The sequence below is a fragment of the Geotrypetes seraphini genome, chromosome 4 (assembly GCF_902459505.1).
Source record: "Geotrypetes seraphini chromosome 4, aGeoSer1.1, whole genome shotgun sequence".
Classification (NCBI taxonomy): Eukaryota; Metazoa; Chordata; class Amphibia; order Gymnophiona; family Dermophiidae; genus Geotrypetes; species Geotrypetes seraphini.
In genome coordinates, this window is record NC_047087.1 from 288062602 (window position 1) to 288083460 (window position 20859).

Sequence of the window (20859 nt, forward strand, 5' to 3'; positions counted from 1 at the left end):
AAAATATTCACGCATGTATCCAGAAACTGTTCTATGTAACAGCAACATCAACCCTCAAACATACAAATTCACCCAAAGTACACAATGGTTAATTGCTGCAAAACCCACAAACAAAAACAGAATATCAAAAATCGCTGACCGTGACTTTGCTACATATCTAACCAAACTGTTGTGCCTGAAATGTAACATTCAAATTTGGACACTAAAATTACCATGCCTTGCAAAAAAGTTTATTTCTTCTTTCCACAATGATGTGTGTAGACATTTGTTCAACCAAGAGAACATAAAATTTGGTCAAAAGTTGGCACTATCATTCTAACATGCACCAAAAACATGGAGTCTAATTGAATCTTAATAATCTGAATAACAAATATTCAAACATTGTGTTTGAAATGTGTGAAGCCATATATTTAAAATAAATTCCAATAATGTATCTGGCTGAATGTAGATACCTTAAATTGTAGGCTTCACATTCCAATGTAGAATTAAAAAAAACACTTTCTAAAAGAAAGCATGCCAATCTATTTGACTGTTTAATCCATTAGGTTCAAGTGAATGAAGTCTCGAGATCCAAAATTGTTCTCTTCTTAATAAAAGCTTGTTACGATCGCCCCCTCTGTTGGATTTTGGAACTTGATCGATAACCCAGCATTTAAGATGGTAGAATTTGTGTTGAAATTCATTGCAATGGGCTACAATGGGGGCTTCAATTTTAGTTCTTTTAAGATTTGACCGATGTTCATTCAATCTGATTTTCAAACTTCTAATAGTCTTGCCTACGTACATCTTGTTGCATGGGCATACAATAAGATAAACCACATGTGTGCTATTACAATTACTGAAAAAAATTAATCTTATATTGTTTAGAATCAAACGGATTCAAAAAAATGTCTGATTGTATCATAATTTCACAGTTGGAACAGTGTCCACATTTGTAATGACCCTTTAATATGAAAGACTTTGTGATAGATGTTTTAAGCTCAGATGGGCTTAGAAGTTCTTTGAGGTTCTTGCCTCGGGAGTAAGCATTTCTTAAATTGATGTCTTTAAATATATCTAAGGTCTGCATTATTTTCCAGTGTTTCTTCATTACATATGAAATTTTAGAACTTGCATTGTTGTATTTGGAGACAAAGGTGCAAACGTTATTGCTTTGATGGTACTTTGCAACTGGATTTAACAGATATTCTCGATTGTTAAATTTTGCTCTTGTATATGCTGATTTGATGTTTCTTCTGTTGTAGCCTCTGTCGAGGAACTTTTCTTTCAGTGATTTGGATTGATGTTTGAAATCTTTCTCATCACTACATATACGTTTATATCGTAGGAATTGAGAATATGGTAAACTTGTTTTACATCCCAAAGGATGACAACTAGTGGAATGTAATAAAGTATTACGATCAGTACTTTTGTGATGAACTTTAGTTATAAATCCATTTGTTGTTTGTATAACCGCAACATCAAGGAAATTTATATTCTGGTAAGAATATGTGTATGTAAAGACAATATTCTCATTACATGTGTTTAACCATTTAAAGAAAAGAATAAATTCCTCAATGGTACCTGACCACAACAAAAAAATATCATCTATGAACCTATGCCACGATTTAATTCTGCTATTGAATGGTGATGATAATATCCATTCTTTTTCAAAAAGGTTCATAAAAATGCAAGCAATCGAAGGAGCAAACGTTGCACCCATGGCAACTCCAGACAACTGAACATATAATTTATCCAGAAAAAGAAAATAGTTTTCTTGCATTGCTATTCTTGTGAGTTGTATCAAAAAGTCAGTGGGAACACAATGTGGACGTGGCCTAGATTCCAAAATTTGTCGAATGGCCTCAATGGCCTCTGATTGAGGGATGGATGTATATAGAGAACTGATGTCTAAAGTTACCATCAAGAATGAAGTGCCGTCTGTTTTCTGTTCAGATATAGTGTCCAAAATGTTCAGGAAATGTGTGGTGTCCTTAATATATGAAAAGTGACCTTCAACATGAGATCTTAAAAATTTGTCCACATATGAAGATAATGCTTCTAATAAAGACCCTTTTGCAGAAATAATCGGTCTGCCTGGTGGTTTCTGTATATTTTTGTGAATTTTTGGTAATAGATATAAAACTGGAATGGTTGGATTAACTACATTCAAATATTGATGTTCACGTTTAGTTAAATAACCACTAGATAATGCATTTTTGGTTATCTTTGAAATGACAGTTTTTAATCTATGAGTTGGATCAAGATGTATCTCTTTATATATGGATGGATTACATAATTGGGACTGTGCTTCCTCAATGTAGTCGGATCTGTTCATCACGACTACAGCACCCCCTTTGTCTGCATTCTTGATTACTAACTGGTCATTTCTACGAAGGTTTTGTAAAGCATTACGTTCAATCTTGGTTAAATTGTTATTTCTAAATGAAAACTTCATTTGATCTATCTCTTGCAATACTAACTCCTTAAACACACTTTATTGATCACATTTTAGGGGTATTTTGAGGTCTTTTTTCCCTTGATTTAAATCACGTTATATATACCACTAGTGCTCCATTCATTCTTGTTCTATTATATGCTTATTTGGACACTATTTTGTTTTCCATTCCTTTATTCAGTTGACACTGTGTACACATTATGGAAACTTCGAATAAATCATGGACTTCTGGTCTGAGCTTTACATTAGATAAAGCTAATTCACTGATGAATGAATTTGAAACATTGAGCACTACTGCCAGTTCTATTGAAACATCAGATATTAATGATATCATCATCAAATACAAACGGATAGTTAGATTGGAACTTAATGGTTCCGCTTTAGTTGAATATTGCAGGAAAGAACACATTCCTCGTGGTATTGAGGGTTCATCTAGAACCACAGATGTTTAAAGACGACACTGACTTTATTGACTGCTGGAATAAAATTCTGAACAAATGTTCACTGGACATTATGTTATTAGTGATAGAACGCAGTAAGAAAGTCATCAATACACAAAAAGCTTCATTAGACACTGACTTGGTCAATTTAAAATCTAAACTAGGAGAACAGGAGTTTGATATTAAATTCAAAGATATTTCAAGTCAAGTTGACAAACATAAAGAATCTGTAAGAAAACAAAAGATGAGAAAATTAGCAAGAGATCAGAAAGATTATGAAACAGGTCGAGTATATCCTTGGATGTATAGATTAAAAACTGTCATTTCAAAGATAACCAAAAATGCATTATCTAGTGGTTATTTAACTAAACGTGAACATCAATATTTGAATGTAGTTAATCCAACCATTCCAGTTTTATATCTACTACCAAAAATTCACAAAAATATACAGAAACCACCAGGCAGACCGATTATTTCTGCAAAAGGGTCTTTATTAGAAGCATTATCTTCATATGTGGACAAATTTTTAAGATCTCATGTTGAAGGTCACTTTTCATATATTAAGGACACCACACATTTCCTGAACATTTTGGACACTATATCTGAACAGAAAACAGACGGCACTTCATTCTTGATGGTAACTTTAGACATCAGTTCTCTATATACATCCATCCCTCAATCAGAGGCCATTGAGGCCATTCGACAAATTTTGGAATCTAGGCCACGTCCACATTGTGTTCCCACTGACTTTTTGATACAACTCACAAGAATAGCAATGCAAGAAAACTATTTTCTTTTTCTGGATAAATTATATGTTCAGTTGTCTGGAGTTGCCATGGGTGCAACGTTTGCTCCTTCGATTGCTTGCATTTTTATGAACCTTTTTGAAAAAGAATGGATATTATCATCACCATTCAATAGCAGAATTAAATCGTGGCATAGGTTCATAGATGATATTTTTTTGTTGTGGTCAGGTACCATTGAGGAATTTATTCTTTTCTTTAAATGGTTAAACACATGTAATGAGAATATTGTCTTTACATACACATATTCTTACCAGAATATAAATTTCCTTGATGTTGCGGTTATACAAACAACAAATGGATTTATAACTAAAGTTCATCACAAAAGTACTGATCGTAATACTTTATTACATTCCACTAGTTGTCATCCTTTGGGATGTAAAACAAGTTTACCATATTCTCAATTCCTACGATATAAACGTATATGTAGTGATGAGAAAGATTTCAAACATCAATCCAAATCACTGAAAGAAAAGTTCCTCGACAGAGGCTACAACAGAAGAAACATCAAATCAGCATATACAAGAGCAAAATTTAACAATCGAGAATATCTGTTAAATCCAGTTGCAAAGTACCATCAAAGCAATAACGTTTGCACCTTTGTCTCCAAATACAACAATGCAAGTTCTAAAATTTCATATGTAATGAAGAAACACTGGAAAATAATGCAGACCTTAGATATATTTAAAGACATCAATTTAAGAAATGCTTACTCCCGAGGCAAGAACCTCAAAGAACTTCTAAGCCCATCTGAGCTTAAAACATCTATCACAAAGTCTTTCATATTAAAGGGTCATTACAAATGTGGACACTGTTCCAACTGTGAAATTATGATACAATCAGACATCTTTTTGAATCCGTTTGATTCTAAACAATATAAGATTAATTTTTTCAGTAATTGTAATAGCACACATGTGGTTTATCTTATTGTATGCCCATGCAACAAGATGTACGTAGGCAAGACTATTAGAAGTTTGAAAATCAGATTGAATGAACATCGGTCAAATCTTAAAAGAACTAAAATTGAAGCCCCCATTGTAGCCCATTGCAATGAATTTCAACACAAATTCTACCATCTTAAATGCTGGGTTATCGATCAAGTTCCAAAATCCAACAGAGGGGGCGATCGTAACAAGCTTTTATTAAGAAGAGAACAATTTTGGATCTCGAGACTTCATTCACTTGAACCTAATGGATTAAACAGTCAAATAGATTGGCATGCTTTCTTTTAGAAAGTGTTTTTTTAATTCTACATTTGAATGTGAAGCCTACAATTTAAGGTATCTACATTCAGCCAGATACATTATTGGAATTTATTTTAAATATATGGCTTCACACATTTCAAACACAATGTTTGAATATTTGTTATTCAGATTATTAAGATTCAATTAGACTCCATGTTTTTGGTGCATGTTAGAATGATAGTGCCAACTTTTGACCAAATTTTATGTTCTCTTGGTTGAACAAATGTCTACACACATCATTGTGGAAAGAAGAAATAAACTTTTTTGCAAGGCATGGTAATTTTAGTGTCCAAATTTGAATGTTACATTTCAGGCACAACAGTTTGGTTAGATATGTAGCAAAGTCACGGTCAGCGATTTTTGATATTCTGTTTTTGTTTGTGGGTTTTGCAGCAATTAACCATTGTGTACTTTGGGTGAATTTGTATGTTTGAGGGTTGATGTTGCTGTTACATAGAACAGTTTCTGGATACATGCGTGAATATTTTGGAGTCGATACATCAATAAAGCCTCAAAACAAATCAGTTTTGTTTGCATGTTCAAATTGGCCAATAAGCTCACAGCGTTCGGTTTAAATACGATCGCCATTTTGTTTTTCTAAAATGCGGCGAGGAGTTGAAGAAAGTCTCTCTCGGCAAGTATTCTTGAGCTGTTTAGCAGTTAGATTATATATCACTGCTTTTCATTTAAACATTATCAAGTTTTAAGTTTTTTCCAGTATTATTGTGGATAACTAATCTGTATAAACTTTAATACATTCAAAAAGTAACGGAGCTTGTAGCCACAGTTCAGAACATTTTGTTACCGGTAAAATTTAAAGTCGGCTTAATGGTATCTAACTCTGATTGAACGAGGACGCATTTAAACATTCAAATGTTCAAATCATTGTACACATAAAGAGTTATTACACATTCATCAATACTTTAATAATAAAAAATAGAGTAGTTTTGTATCCATTGTTTTGATTGGCTAACAAATTCATAGCGTTCAGTTTAAACACGGGCGCCATTTTATCCACTTCATATAATTCTTTGTGACGTTCATGAAAGTCTCACTAATGGCAAGTATTATATTATTGTTAAATGACTAGAATGAAAGCACTGACGTTTGTTTAAAAATTATAAAAATTTGAAGAGATCTTCAGCATTCATTGTGGTCAGGAGTTTTCAACATAAACGATTGTTGAAAACCAGCAATTAAGTTTGTAGCCACATTTGTAACATCCAAAACACATTTAATTCATGGATACAGTCCTTTGTCAGAGACACCCTTAAATTGTTACAAACAAACACAGTACTGGCAGTCTTTTTTGCAACATCTAAATCAATTGCAACTAAAAGTTTCATTGATTTAACCAAGACACATTAAAATTCACAGACAAAATACTTTAATGATAAACATGATATAAATAAAGAAAATTCATATATAAAATTATAAATCAAATCAATGTTTCAATAATAGTATATTGGGTGCTTAATGTTTTTCATTAATGATTTATTCAGTATAATATAGTATATAATGTATATTCTTATATATTTTTCTTCTATTTAAAGATCTTTGAGCAAAGTGGAAAACCTACTGGCAATTTACAAGCCTTTTTCATTACCCCTGAAGAAGCCCATCAGTGCGAAACGGACTGGGCCCCCGTTGGGTTATCAAAGATAAGTGCTTATTTGTATTCAAACATAAGCATGATGATTATTTTGGTATTGAACCAATAAGTTGCTGGTTATTTATATGCTCACTTGTTCAGAGAAGAAAAATACAAATATGAAACAGATATACACCACATTTATATAAATAGAAAAAATAATTTATATAAACAGAGAAAATATTTTAAAACACTAAAAATTAATTGAAAGCAAGAAAAATAATTAAAAAATTTTTCAAGGGTTTTTGACCGGTGATGATACCTAACCCCGAATTACTTGTGACTTTATTGATCACATTTTAGGGGTATTTTGAGGTCTTTTTTCCCTTGATTTAAATCACGTTATATATACCACTAGTGCTCCATTCATTCTTGTTCTATTATATGCTTATTTGGACACTATTTTGTTTTCCATTCCTTTATTCAGTTGCCCACTAGAAAGCTACCACATAAATTTACACCTGGTAGTAATTGGCACAGATGTGTGTCTTTCATAAAACTCACGGATAATTGCCAAACACATCCCTTCTCCATGCCGGGAATGCCTACACACAGATCACATAAAAGTAAGTGTTATTTTTTTTCTGAGCACCTCATTTTATGGAAGTGCTCGAAGGATTTTCTACATTCTCAAATTACTTAGGATTAATTTTATTAATGCAAGCATAGACGCTGGTTTACAAATGCATACGGCAGAAAGCCCAGGCTTCCTGGAGCCTGCAATACTTTAATGACAAGCAGACAGCAAACAGGCAATATGTGATGTTAGTCGTAGAGTTACAACAGTGGGATCAGCTGCAAAAAAGTTAGGCTTCTTGGGATGGGAACCTCAGAACCAGCATTGTGGGTGAGATGCAAACAATGAACGGAAGGCATTTGATGAGGCCTGTTTTACCCAGTTAAGAGAATCAGCGTTAAATCCATTTTTGCTAACCTGCATTAGTTACTTAAAATATCAGCATATTAACAGCATGCAGTAATTTCCACGCTAACCACCTAACCCAGAAGTTGTTATCACAAATTAAATGTTAATGTGATAGACAACTTAGAGAAGTGTATGTTCATTCAACACAGTGACCTAGCGAGGGTGAGAGACACCCAGGGTGGTGGTGCCCCGCCCCCAACCCTTGTCTCCACCCCTGATCCTTTCCCGCTCGCCCCGCGCACCCCCCCCCCCCCGCCTTCCCGTGTACCTCTAGTTGAAGTTGTTGCTCACGGTGGTCAACAACGTGCTCCTCGCGACCCCGTCGGCTCTGCCTCTGACGTCACTTCCTATGCGCAATGCCCAGAAGTGACGTCTGCGGGAGTGCCAACGGGGTCGCAAAGAGCGTGTTGCTGACCGCCGCGAATAACAATTTCAACTAGAGCTATGGGGGAAGGGAAGGGGACGCGTGAGTAAAAGGGTGGAATTTGGAAGAGGTGAGGGGGGATAGAGAGGAGAAGGGGTGCTGGCGCCCCCACCAACATGGCGCCCAAGAAGGACCGTCCCCCCCTTACTACGTACCTGATTCAACAGCTACATTGAGTTCTTCAGGATGCATAGTTTTCAGTTTATGTAGCCAGTTTTTGGGGGTTTTTTGCAATAAGTCAGCAGCTGTGCACAGTTGCCACCCAAACGAGAAGGAACAGAGTCAATGATCCGCCGTTTAAGGTCACTCAAAGAGTGTGCGCAGCAAGTGGTTACCAGCACTGTTTCTTCTAAGCTGAGTGGGAGTCTTCCACCTGCACCCCGGCCAGTGAGGGGTGCTGTTTCACTATCACATTTTCAATAGTGAGGAATAGGCAAGCTCTGCAGGACTCTAGAGCAGTGGTTCCCAACCCTGTCCTGGAGGACCACCAGGCCAGCCGGGTTTTCAGAATAGCCCTAATGAATATGCATGAGAGAGATCTGCATATAATGGAGGTGCCAGGCATGCAAATCTACTCCATGCATATTCATTAGGGCTATCCTGAAAACCCGACTGGCCTGGTGGTCCTCCAGGACAGGGTTGGGAACCACTGCTCTAGAGAACCTACCTGTCCCTAGCGACTGAAAACACTATATTAAAGCACCTCCCCCCTCTGGCAGCAAAGCAGTTGGAGGACTCCCGCTCAGCTTAAAGGAAACAGTGTTTTCCAGAGGTGCAACTTTATTCAAAGTACATATCCGACTTCCATGCTCTTTCAAACAAAGCCACATCTTCTCTTTTGTCCTGCCAACATAAATTAAAGGGCAGTGACAGATGATGGCATAGACAACATTGGTGGACCCATAGGTTGTAAAATTACGAGTTCTAATTCTGTATTTATTAGAAAGTGAAATCCAAACCATTCCATCTAGAGGAGATTCATACCACTTCTGGTACCCCAAATTCAGATGCCACCTTTCCTGGGGTTTATGACAAAGCATCTCTCCCAAATTTTTCTCCTCCAAAGTACTATGAGGCTGCTGGTGGGGGTCATGGCACCCATTTTAAAGAAAATTACAACAAATATTCAAAGTAAAGCTGCTAATAGAGGAAGGTAACAGGTTGAAAGGCAAGTATCTAACATGGAGAAAAAGACCTCAGTGTTTCAAGGAAACAACCAAGAAACTATATGACCAGTTATAAACTGTCATAAAAGACACATCCCAGGTCAAAAAACTCCATGAGGAAAATTTATAAAAATACAGTTTAAAATACTCAAGTTAAACTGCAAATAACAGCAAGGAACTGTAAGAAACTTGCACTTATCTTCCATACATCTCCCGACTGGCAGTGAAATTAGATATCCGTTGCTCCAGTAAGGAACCAAACTCGGATTTCAAGTTATAAACTCAGTATTCCTGACAGGCCCTGTTTCGCCAAGTGGCTGCGTCAGGGGAATATCTTTAGAAAAAGAGCAACAGCTTCAAAAAAAGAGCAACAGCTTCAAAAAAACTTTCGCAGGAAAGTTTTTTTGAAGCTGTTGCTCTTTTTTTTTATAACATATCCAATCTTCCTTTATCATTCTTAAAACTTATTTTAGACAATTTGTCTATGTATCAAACAAGCTGCTAAAAAAGTTCTAAACCTTACAGTGCTGAAAAGATGTCAGCCTTAGAGAAAAGGAGGGCTCTCCCTAAGCTGACAGTTTCAAATTTCATGGATCTGCACACAGAAATAGCCTGGAGGAGGAGGGGCTGGTTTCCCCCTCTCTATGATAGAGACTGTTAATTATTTCCAGATATGGTGCCCTTTGAATTTCTTTAGGTTGCAAATATATATAATATGTTTTTTCAAAACCCATTCTTTTGTTCGATACACAGCCATACAATACCCATAATCACACACTTTCGGGGCCCCTTCATTCATAACTTGATTCATAACTCGGCCATTCATATTTAATGCATGTTATATCTTAGTTTGGGATACTTAATCCTAGCTAGCCTAAAGCACATCTGGTATCAATTAACACCACGAGCTGAGAGCCTAAACAAAGACTTGGAAAAACTGACCATAAAATGGGTTCCAAAGACACAAGAACCCAAAATGGAGTCCCTGTAATTTCCTTCATGATCTAGCCTTATAGCAAAGTACATAAAAATAATATTATTATACTTTTCCTTATATTAATCTGTAGTGTGTTTTTCTGGCTTTAGCTTCATTCATATTCAGATTTTTATTCACCAGTTTGTCATGCGCTTCTATTGGGTGTAGCCTTAACTGACGTATATGCTTGTATCTAACTAGAGTTACCCAGAATCATACGAAAAACAGGCACTTAATACTGCACTATCATGTTCTGATATTCATTCCACTACCATCACATAAACATCACCCCCTACTGGCCACGAGCCACTACTCCTCAGTCCCTGAGGCAGGTCTCGTACAAAGATATTAAATAGTATCGGACCCAAGACCGAGCCCTGCGGCACTCCACAGGTCACTTACGACATTTCTGAGGGGGTACCATTTACCACCACCCTGAGCCAGTCTCTAACCCATGCAATCAATGTTTCTCCTAGTCCCATCATTTTCATCTTATTCAATAACCTACGGTGTGGGACACTGTCAAAAGCCTTACTGAAGCCTTACTGCATATGCACAAAAACTCTGCTTACCATGCATTGGATTACCAGATGTCCGGGAAAACCCAGTCCTCTTTTTAGAAGATTATCCAGGATCCCGGACAGAGTTTCCCAAACCTGGCAGTTTGTCCAGGTTTTGGAAAGCCCTGACGAGCTTTGGCCGCATCTGGAGGGCATCTGAACATGCATGGATGACGTTACACACATCAACACATGCTCCAGGCCCTCCAGATGTGGCCAGAGCTTGTCGTGGAAGAAGAGAGGAGGTTTGAGGGGGCGGGGCTGGAGGCAGAACAGGGCGGGGCCATGTTTCCAGATTTTTGTGGCCCCAAAAATGGTAACCCTAACCATGCAGCTCTTGTGCGCACACGCCAGGCATGTTTCTCTTCCGTACTGAAAAATAACTTCCCAATGCTTAACACGAATAGCGCACATATGATTTGCATGCTATTAGTTTTGAACACTGGGAAGTTATTTTTCTGTGTTGTTCCCATGGTATTGTCCTGCAACTATAGAGAACAGCAAACAAAACCCAGTATTCAGAGAAACCGGAGAAGTGGAGTAAATGAATATCAGGTTTCAGGTTTATTTAAAAATTTGATATACCGCCTTATTAAAAATTCAAAGCGGTTTTACATAATATAAAAACAGAGTATAATAAAAACGTACATTAAAAACAAATTACAAACAATGCTACAAACAATCAAACGCACTGACGAACATAAACTTACCGATACAAGATGGAGAAGGGCAGAAATACAATTTGTATGAAGAGAAAGAGAGGGGAAGAGGTATCAAGACAAAAGGAAGGGTAACAAAGTATAAAAAGTCTAGAATTATGTAAAATAAGCTAAAATGATTAAAAGATGGCAAGGAACAGATTTCCATTATTTACTTAATAGAGATCGCGCTGGCATTGTGGGGGGCTTGGGGGGTTGTAACCCCCTCATTATACTGGAAACTTAACTTTTTCCCTGTTTTTTAGGGAAAAAGTTAAGTTTCAGTATAATGTGGAGGGTTACACCCCCCACACCCCCCAACATGGCAGCGTGAGGCAGCGCGATCCCTATTAAGTAGAGTGGAGGGGGTCCCCCCCACACCCCCCATCAGAGCCCTTTAAAATTCGGGTTTTCTTTGGCGCAATTAAGCCCTGCGCTCAGTTGTCCACGCTCGGTTGTTGGTGCACCTTTGTCCTCGCGCGCTTTTGACCCGTCACCCTTCCTACCACGGGCTGCCGAGGTAAATGCTCCGACGCTCATAGGAATTGAATGAGTTTCAGAGCATTTACCTTACCAGTCCGCAGTAAAAAGCTCTACTGCAGTTTATCAAAAGGAGACAGCTCTTACATCACGACCTGCAAGGTGAGCCGGCATGCCTGACTGACTAGTCACATGACATTCTAAGACACGCCCTCTTACCACTTTTCCCACCCCAACCATTTCCTGTGAAAATATGAAAGTGTGGACACTTTTGAAGAACCCTCATATAAGCGCACCTTTTACAAAAAATAGTAATTAAAATGAAAAATTTCTAACTGTTCTAAAACAAAATTTGATTTTAATTCAAATAAACCCTTTAAACCTGACACCAATTTCAATTTATTTCAATTATTACAATTATAACTTAAATATTTTCCATAACAATAACACACGTGTAATACCTATACTCTCTAGGAGAATTTTATTTGTATTACAAACTCATTTTCCTTTCAGTTTCTTAAAGAAATTGATACAAAGTTATTTTTTTTTTATGGAGTGATTTCCATTACTCTAAAATATTCAGCCTGAGGTACTATTTTTGGTCATTATAACAATCCTCAATTAAACATCTGGGAAATGTAAGCATATAAGAACATAAGAATTGAAGTGGGTGTTGAGAAACAAGATGGCGACGAGAGCGGACGCCTGAGTAGGAGGCTCCCTCTCTTGCAGTCGGCAGGCGTTTTGCTGAAGTGACCTAGCAACCCTCTTACCTCGATATGGGGAAGAGGAAAGGAGCCCTTCGCAGCAATCCTCCGGCGACGATAGTGGCACCGCGTCTGGTGCAAACTACAATCGAGGGAGCGTTAGCTCGCTCGAGTGAATCTTCGGGGCTACTTCAGGGGTAAGCCCGAATACGTCGGGCGAACTCAGCCAACACATTCGGGCGTGGTTGAGCCCGGAGCAGAGGCAGCCACCACCACAACCCGGAAGCAGTGAAGAGTCGGGAGTTCCTGAGGAAATGATGACTCTGGAAGGTACAACGATCCCCAGAGAAGGAGGACAGCCAGCTCCAATTCTATCGGGAGCTGAAGAAGCCAGAGAACAGCAGCAGCTTTCCCACTCTGCAGAGGAGTTGAGAGGAGCTTCGGGAGGAAGTAACATCAATTTTGGGGTGTTGGAGAAGCCTAAGGTAATAAATATGGAGGCTTTATGGCAGGCCATATCAGTTATGGACGCTAACCTCAAACTATCCTTTTCCACTTTAAAAATTGATTATGGGACTATTCACTCTAAAGTGGAGCAACAGGGCTTGGTCCTTAAAGATTTAAGTGAGAAATTAGAAAAACAGGAGTCAAGAATTTCCGAAATGAAAACTATGGATTTGGAATTGGCAAAAGAAAGATCATTTACTGCCAGGAAAATGGAAAGTTTTGAGAACCAAGTAAGAAAAAATAATCTGAGACTCCTAAATTTTCCTAAATGTCCCTTAATTTCACCAATGGAGATGGTAAGAAAATACTTTAAGGAAATTTTGCTAATTCCCACAGAAAGTTTGCCACCAATTGTTAGAGCTAATTATCTGCAGCTAAAGAAACCTGTAGAAGTTTCCACTCCTAATGAGATTCAAGGGACAAATAATGACAACATGAATTTAACGACGTTTCTGGAGAACTCTTTAGAGGTTATAACGGAAAGGAAAACCCTGTTAATAACTCTTGCTTTAGAAAGTGATAGAGAATATATACTAAGCTTGTTTTTTCGTCATATTAATGATCAATTTTTAGGCTCTAATGTTCGAATATTTCCTGATATGTCATTGAGATCTCAGAGGCGTAGGAAGGAATTCTTGGCATTACGGCCAAGAGTCCTAGCCTTGGGAGCAAATTTTATGTTGAAATTTCCTGTAAAATGTTTTGTTTCATATCAGAATAAGAATTACTTATTTTTTGAGCCTAAACAATTGATAGGATTTATAGAATCTAAAGAGCATGTAGGGCCTGTAACTGAAAATGAGTAACCTGCTATGAATGGCTGTAGCACCGCAGAAAAATGCCGCTTTCTAAGTTGGACAAGATTCGTCTTATTTCTTATTTTTATTTTTTCTTAAGTTTCTCTCCAAAAGTTGTGGACTAAATAATTTGAATTATTATTGAGTAACCAAAAACACTGTGTTAAGTGGAATTGGGGTTTGTTTGTTTTTCTTATAATATTTTGTGTAATCTGTGTACAAGTATGTTTATTGCTTGTTTGTATTAATTAAATTGAATAAATAAATAATAATTAAAAAAAAAAAAAGAACATAAGAATTGCCATACTGGGACAGATCGAAGGTCTATCAAGCCCAATATCCTGTTTCTAACCCAGGTCCCAAGCACCTAGCTAGATCCCAAATAGTAAATCAGATTTTAAGCTGCTTATCCTAGGTATAAGCAATGGATTTTCCAAAGCTATCTCAGTAATGGCTTATAGACTTTTCTTTTAGGAAAGTATCCAAACCTTTTTTAAACCCTGCTAAGGTGATTTCACCATATTCTCCAGCAACAAATTCCAGAGTTTAATTACATGCTGTGTGAAGAAACATTTTCTCCGGTTTGTAGTTAATCAACTACTTAGTGAGTGGCAGTTGGAACTAGGACTGTAACTGGCAGAGAGGGGCGGAGGAAGAGCAGCCAGAATACATAGAAGCGTGAGGAGATGGCATCTCCGGCACCTGCTGTGTGCAAAGCTTGGTCTGTACCGGGAAGTGCACGATAGCAGCCGGTGGAAGTGTCCAGGACCGCTGGTAATGGATTGACGAGGAGACTCCTAGCTGAATCCCCAGCAAGACACATGGCGGACTGGATGCTGCTCGGCCCCAGGCCTCGGCGGCAGCAGCAGCCAAGGCTCAGAGCTCAAAGCTGTGCAGAGCCACTGCCAGTCGACGTCTAGCAGCGGGAGCACGACCGATGCCTGCAAGGAAGCGCCCAAACTCAACCACAGAAAAATGTCTGTTGAAGTTGCTGAAGCCATGGCTGCCCCTGATGTCAAACCAAAATCTATATGTCATGCAAAACAATGGGTCTGATGAGATAGAAAACCTGTACAGATTTCAGCAGGCTGGATAAAGGGATGAAACTGAATATAAACAAGTGAGACTTATGGACATGGTAGATCGCTGGCCTGAAACAGGGTTTGTGAAGAAACTCCAAAGGCGGAACAATACTTTCTATTATTGTGACAGGCAATGAGAATGTGAAGATAAAGAAGTTCATAAAGTGAAAATGTATGCCTATTAAACACTATTTATGACGTTTAGAAAACAAACTATTAAATAGGATTATTAAGTTGCCTTATATGGAAGTACGGAAAACATTTGCATCAAGGTAATCTCATAAAGAATGAAGAAAAGTACCCTTGTTCAGACTAGTATGTGCTTCAACTTGTGCATTTCTTTAAATTATGTTTTGGTTAATTATACAATAAAGGTCATAGTAGCAAAAAAAAAAAAAAAAATATCTACTACTACTACTACTACTATTAATTATTTCTATAGCGCTACCAGAAGCACGCAGTGCTGCACAGTCACAAAGAATACTTAGTAACTTCATTGCATGCCCCCTAGGCCTAGTATTTTTGGGAAAGAGTAAACAAGCAATTCGCATCTACCCTTTCCACTCCCCTCAGTATCTTATAGACATCTATCATATCACCCCTGAGCCATAAGAACATAAGAACATAAGAAGTTGCCTCCGCTGAGGCAGACCATAGGTCCATCCTGCTCAGCGGTCCGCTCCCGCGGCGGCCCATCAGACCCATTGCCTGAGCAATGGTCTATACCTATCTGTACCCCCAATCCCTTTTTCTTCTAGGAATCTATCCAAACCTTCCTTGAATCCATTTAGTGTTTTCTTGTCCACAACAGCCTCTGGAAGCGCGTTCCATGTATCTACCACCCTCTGAGTGAAAAAGTACTTCCTAGTGTTTGTTCTAAACCTGTCCCCTTTCAATTTCCCCCAATGCCCCCTTGTACTTGTGGTGCCCCTTAATTTGAAAAATCTGTCTCTGTCTACTTTTTCTATGCCCTTCAGGATCTTGAAGGTTTCTATCATGTCTCCTCTAAGTCTTCGCTTCTCCAGGGAGAAAAGTCCCAACTGCTTCAATCTGTCGGTATATGGGAGATTTTCCATTCCCTTTATCAGTTTGGTTGCTCTTCTTTGTACTCCCTCAAGTACCGCCATGTCCTTCTTGAGGTATGGCGACCAGTACTGGACACAGTACTCCAGATGCGGCCGTACCATTGCACGATACAGCGGCATGATAACTTCCTTCGTCCTGGTCGTAATACCCCTCTTAATGATACCCAGCATTCTGTTTGCTTTCCTAGAGGCTGTGGCGCATTGCGCCGATGCCTTCAGTGTTGCGTCTACCATCACTCCCAGGTCTCTCTCCAGGTTACTAACCCCTAGTGGTGTTCCCCCCATTTTGTATGTGAACATCTGGTTCTTTTTCCCCACGTGCATGACCTTGCATTTTCCCACGTTGAAGCTCATCTGCCATTTTTTGGCCCACTTTTCCAGCTGCGTTAGATCTTTTTGGAGCTCCTCGCAGTCTTCCTTGGTTTGAGCCCTGCTGTATAGTTTGGTGTCATCTGCAAATTTAATGACTTCACACTTTGTTCCCGCCTCTAGGTCATTTATGTAGATATTGAACAAGAGCGGTCCCAGCACCGACCCCTGCAGAACTCCGCTCGTGACCCCTTTCCAGTCTGAATAGTGGCCCTTTACGCCAACCCTCTGCTTCCTGTTTGCCAGCCAGTTTTTGATCCATCGGTGGACCTCCCCTTGTACCCCATGGTTCCATATCTTTTTAAGCAGTCTCTCGTGTGGCACCTTGTCGAAGGCTTTTTGGAAGTCAAGGTAAATGATGTCTATAGATTCCCCTTTATCCACCTGGCTGTTCACTCCCTCAAAGAAGTACAATAAGTTTGTGAGGCATGACCTACCCTTACAGAAGCCATGTTGACTTGGTTTTAGCTGCCCATTTTTTTCGATGTGCTCACAGATGCCGTCTTTAATCAGTGCCTCCATCATCATCTCTATGTTATAAAGCAGTGTCTTGCAAACTTTACGGCCAGCGGCACACTAAACCCAGTGCCCTGGCCGAAAGGCACACGGAAGTGCGCGGTCGTTGATGCGATGATAATAATAATAATAACTTTATTCTTCTATACCGCCATAGTCAGATGACTTCTAGGCGGTTCACATCGAAGAGGGCTGGATAATCAGCGAATTACAGAAATCAGATTACACATGAAATAGACAGAAGGAAAATATAAATTTAGTGTGGCTTCTAATTAGGAGATGAATTGGTCAAACAGTACGGTTTTAATTACTTTTCGAAAGGCGCTGTAGGTCAGCCTGGCTCTATTGATGTCACGCGCATGCGTGATGTCATTGCATCAACGTCTGCATATGTGCAAAGGCCTATCTGGCCGCGACCCGCTTTGGTGGACGGATCTGGGAGGAGGGGAGGTGCGGGGAGAGGAAGAGAGACACCAGCGAGGAGGAGAGTTATCCATGTCGGCTGACTGCCTACAGGACGTGCCTCTCGCGGTGGGAGTCAGCCAACGTGGATGACTCTTCTCCTCGCCAGTGTGTTACGGCACACCTGAAATCTCAGGAGGCACACAGTTTGCGATATACTGTTGTAAAGGCAGCCATAGGTCCAATCCGCCTGATCTTCAGCTGGCCAGGAATAGCTCCTGGTCAGCTAAATATTTACCACCTTTTCATGAAGAAATTCACCCAATGCGGTTTACAATACATTGAATAGTAATCAGGTATTCTCAAGTATTTTCCCTATCTGTCCTGGCAAGCTCACAATTTAACTGTGGTACCTGGGGCAGTGGAGAGTTAAGTGACTTGCCCAGAGTCACAGGGAGCAAAGTGGGATTGAATACACAACCTCAGGATGCTGAGGCCACTCGAATATTCAGTGGCACATAGATGACTATCTGCTGCTGAATATCCCAGTCAGCGGCTAGCCAGTCACCACCAATATTCATTGACTGATCAACTAGATTTAGTGGCTAGACAGACCCTGCCTAAATAGCAGGTGTATCTTTGGCCTCTATGACCTAACCAGTCAGCTGATGATTTTCGGTTTGGCAGCTGCACTTGGACTGGGAATTCATCTCCGGTCACCTGATATGGCCCCAGCATTGAATTTCTGGGATCACCGCTGACCATGGGAGGTAGCCGGGCTGCCTCCCATGATCTGAAAATTGGGCCCAATGTGCCTTTGTAAAATAGCCTTCATGACCTACCCTCAGTAATGCAAGGCAAGTATAAACGTGGCATAAGAGAGATATATTTTTGGAAACTTTTATTAGCACTCCCCTATAAAATGACATCCTAAAAATTAAAGCCTGAATTCTGAAAATGTCAGCATAACTTTATCCATATAAAGTTATTCCTGCTATCGTTGTGTTCAGATGCTGTGTGTATCTAATGTGCTCTAAATAACCCCCCACCCCACCTTTTACGAAACCGCACAAGAGGTTTTTAGTACCGGCAGACACGCTGAATGCTCTTCGCTACTCCAATACTCATAGTAACCCTATGACCGTCAGGGCAGCGCAGAGCATTCAGCGCTCCGGCCGGAGCTGAAAACCTCTTGCGCAGTTTTGCATCAGGGGAGCGGGGGGGGAGGGGGGGGTGATATAAATTAGTTATGTTTAAACATGCCAGCTTGGAAATGAAGTCAACACTAAATGTAAACAAAATATTCATTGGAGATATTCTAGTTTGCGCATAAATTCATCTATCCAATAAGCAAATGCACTTAAAGCCTGATTCTCAAAACAGCATCCTGATAGTAGGCAGTGGTAGGCATCCTACTGCTGTCTAACGGACCAATTGGGATGCACGTTTTTTGTTGGGGTGGGGTTAATCGATGCAGCAAATGACTCATACAATGTAGGCATCTGACTCACGCCTACAGAAGCACCTAGTGTGGCTTGCACCAGAAGTGGCCTTAGGCATCCATAGTCGTGCCTAGGCGCTTCCGTAGGCACCAATCAGACGCTTTACAAGTAGGCCTGTAAAACACTGGCCTACATTTAAGGTATCGGTACAAAAAATAGACATGATTCTGGACGCAGCGCCTACCAGTGATTGACACGTGGTAGGTGCCCCTTCTGCAGGCACCTACTGCGGCAGGCGACATTTCCAGAATCAGGCCCTCAGTGCACGGATACAGGAACTGAGGTGCATTTTAGCATTACTAGTTAGAGGAAACCATATATCAGAAAAGCCAGCTTGTGCTACCTCTCTGCCTTGACAGTAGATTATCTTGCCAGCTTACTAGTTCCCAGCACACAGTTGGCTTGCTGTGGCACAAGAAAAGGAATATAAAGAGACAATCAATTATGTCTGAAAGCACAGACGTTTTCAGAGGAATCAGGAACGGTACCCTCGATTGACATGTTTGATAAATCATATCACCCTGTCATCTGCTGTTAAATAAAAGAGCAAAGAAATTGAATAACATAACAAGTCTTGCATCCCTTTTCCAGTCCCTGCCCTCAAATACTGCTGTGAATTTTAGCAAGGCTCAGTGCATCTGGGGACCGAATAGAGAGTGTTAGTGATTTAGCCGCATATGCATTTCCTTGGCAAGTTAGAGAGAGATGCAGTGTGCCCAACACGTTGGTGCTCTCAAGGTGACTTGTTCAAAAAAAACCTGGACGTTCGAATGATTTAAATGCAGACATGGGTGAGGCAAGCAGATATAAGGCTGTCTGGTGAAACACACAGCTGCAAATTTGAAAAATTTCTAGGGAAAAATGGCATTCATCCCACAAACAGCTGGGGTACTGCTAAAAACGATGAAGATCCTAATTCCTGTCAAATCTAGGAGAAAAGGAAAAAGTAAGTAGTTCTTCGCATTGTTCTTCCTTCCAGTGACTTTGCACAGTCTTGGTGGTTTCTTTGTTTTATCCTATCCTAGTGCAGATAATTTGGTTTTATAATAAATATTTTTGATGATTCAGTTGAAAAAAAAAAAAAAAGAAATGTTTTTTTTTACTGCTGTCACCCCCCCCCCCACCCACCCACACTTAATTTTCACTACTGTTTTCTTTGATTTTATTATCCTTTGTATTCTGTATATAACCTTTGTGCAAAGGATGGATGCAGATTATGTGAGGGGTAAGCAACAGGTACCATATGAGCACATTTCAGAGGCAAGTTTTCTAGAATTTAGATTTAGAGCCCTGTGGCATCTGAAAATGGAAACATCGCACTTTTTAAAGAAACAGAAGATACATCTTTTATTCCACTAATTTCCTCATCTGTTGATGAGTACAAAATGTATTGGGTAATCAATATCTGATGGTTTTGATTCCTTTTCTTTTCTTTAGTGCAGTGGGTCTTCTGCATCATGCCACAGTTAAAATTGCCAGGGCTGAACAAAAATAGACCAACGGAGCACTCTGTCAGCATGAATAATGTTCAACCAGAGAAATATGTCTGGTGCTAAATCATGATTTGGTGCAGTCCAGACGCTAACACTGAACAAAGGGAGGTAGGATATCAAATAAAAATGTAAACAGCTTTGGTTGTACCTCAGAAAGACGGTGTACAAAATCCATGACCCTTTCCCCTTATACCAGGGTTTGGGAACTCCAGTCCTCGAGAGCCGTATTCCAGTCGGGTTTTCAGGATTTCCCCAATGAATATGCATGAGATCTATTTGCATGCACTGCTTTCAACGCATATTCATTGGGGAAATCCTGAACGGCTCTCGAGGACCAGAGTTCCCTACCCCTGCCTTATACCCTTTATATATAGTTAAATTTGTTTTGCACAAGTGTTGTGAAGTCGATTTTGAAGGGAGTTGGATTTCACATTTTCAAAATGTGCATAGTTTCAAAGATTTTTTTTTTTTTTTTTTTTACAGGGAACTTGTTTCCTGCCCTTCGGTTGAGTCCTTATTATTAATTTCTGTATTCATCCACTAAAACTGAGGGCTCCTTTTACGAAGCCGCGGTAGCGGCTTTAACGTGCGTGAC

General features: G+C 39.4%; 1 protein-coding gene and 1 pseudogene across 3 annotated transcripts in view; both read left to right on the forward strand.

The window, feature by feature from the left end:
- The window catches only part of KCNIP2 (potassium voltage-gated channel interacting protein 2), an 808713-nt gene that overhangs the window by 691643 nt on the left and 96211 nt on the right, over positions 1-20859 (forward strand). The window lies entirely within an intron of this gene.
- Positions 14815-15082, forward strand: LOC117359829 (annotated as a pseudogene).